The following is a 1,926-nucleotide window of genomic DNA, read 5'->3' on the forward strand; positions in this document are numbered from 1 at the left end:
AGAATGCTTCATCCTCTAAATGGGAGACTGGACAACATACTCTATGCTACACCTGAGGAAGATGAGTCCTGAAATTGAGGCAGCTTGGAACATTCCTACTCATGACCTCAGAATGTGAGCTCAGATCTACAGGAATGCAGAGGGTTCCTCTTTCTTAAATAATTCACCTTGCTTTATCTGTTAACATCTTTTAGCGACAAAGTTGCAGACAAGACCATGATTCCATCCTCATCTCCCTGGGCAGACTACCTCACCAATGTGTCCTGGAACCCTACCTCTCCAGAGCCCAACCTGACTAGGGAAAGAAAGAAACAGCCTGCGGATATGGATTGACCTATCAATATCCATGTCAAGGGAAGAAACTTACAGAAGCCAGACCTCCCACTTTCTCCACCCCATAAAGAATTTTGGTCCATACTCCCAGAGTGGGATAAAGAATGGGGCACTTTCTAATAGAGGGGATGGAACATAGAACTCCAGCATCAGCAACTATATGGAACCATATTCCTATTACCTTGCAATCTTCTTAAATCTTCTTAAATCAGGGCCAGGTGGCAGCACAGCAGGTTAGGCACAAGGACCAGCATAAAGATCCCGGATCCAGCCCCTGGTTACCCACCTACAGGGAAGTCACTTCACAAGTGGTGAAGAAGGTCTGCGGGTTTCTAACCATCTCTCCCCTCTCTGTAGTCCTCTCCTATCTCCATTTCTCTATATCCTATGCAACAACAATGACAGCAATAACAACAACAATAATAACAACAGTGATAAACAACAGGGGCAGCAAAAGGGGGAAAATGGCAAAAAAAAAAAAAAGAGAGAGAGAGAGAGAGAGAGAGAGAAAATCATCTTAAATCACCTTAATGAAAAAATAAAAAGAGAAAGAAAAGACACAAGAGACATGATCTCTTTTCCAGAAAGGGAAAGATACAGGGAAGACATGTCTGCAACCAGGAAGAGGCTCAGAGAAGATACCCACCCAGCCTTCAGTGTCAGAAAACCAACATTGGTTGCTTTCACTACCCTCTGTGGGACTTTTCAAATAACTACATCTTATTGTATATGTGTGAGAGAGAGAAAGATCAGGACAACACTCTACCACTTATAGTGCTCTGTGTTTACCCTTCTTGTCACTGTGCAGTGCCAGGATCAAAGCAGAGTCTTCCTTATTCATGTAAGAGACATGTGCTTTATGGATTAGCCACATTCCCAGCCACATGGGGTCTTGTTACAGGGGTCTGAGCAGTCTGCAACTTTGGACAGGGTCTCCCACTTCACCACTAAACACTAGTGGGTATTCCACAAAGAAGAGATATCTACTTATCCAAGAGGACTGGGGGGGTAAGGTTCAGATAGAAGTTGGGAATTGGGCAGGGATGGATATCATTATGGTTATGCAAATGGACTCCCATGCCTGAGGCTCCAAAGTCCCAGGTTCAATCCCCTATACAACCCCCTAATGACATACTTGTGACACAACAGTCACATCTGTAAGGTCACTAAGGGCGGACTTAGTAGGACTTCTGACATTTGACATGGACTGAATCCATCTTCTAGAAACCCATTGCATTGACAGTAGAGAGCTGCATGGAATGAGGGCACAATGAGCACTCACATGTACTCAGAGGAGGAAGGTCAAAATGTAAGGCCATCCTCAGACATTGAGAATTTACAGAGTGGGGTGCAGGTGGTGGCACACTCTGTTTAGAGCACATAGTACTAAGTGCAAGGACCCGAGCAATGTGGTGAAGCAGATCTACAGGTGTCTATCTTCCTCTCTCCCTTTGTATTTTTCCCATCCTCTCTCAATTTCTCTCTGTCCTATCCAATAAAATGGAAAAAGAGTGGCTACCTGCTGGGCTAGCTTCGCAGGTGGGAGAGAAACGACCAGGAACTCATGGCTGAGTGGGAATGCAATCCCTTGTT

The 1,926-nt window shown here is 44.8% G+C and overlaps 1 pseudogene; it reads right to left on the bottom strand.

The window, feature by feature from the left end:
• Positions 1-1,438: 1,438 nt before the first annotated feature.
• Positions 1,439-1,510, bottom strand: LOC132538530 (small nucleolar RNA SNORA17; annotated as a pseudogene).
• Between the last annotated feature and the right edge of the window lie 416 nt (positions 1,511-1,926).

Source organism: Erinaceus europaeus, chromosome 4, assembly GCF_950295315.1.
Source record: "Erinaceus europaeus chromosome 4, mEriEur2.1, whole genome shotgun sequence".
Lineage (NCBI taxonomy): Eukaryota > Metazoa > Chordata > Mammalia > Eulipotyphla > Erinaceidae > Erinaceus > Erinaceus europaeus.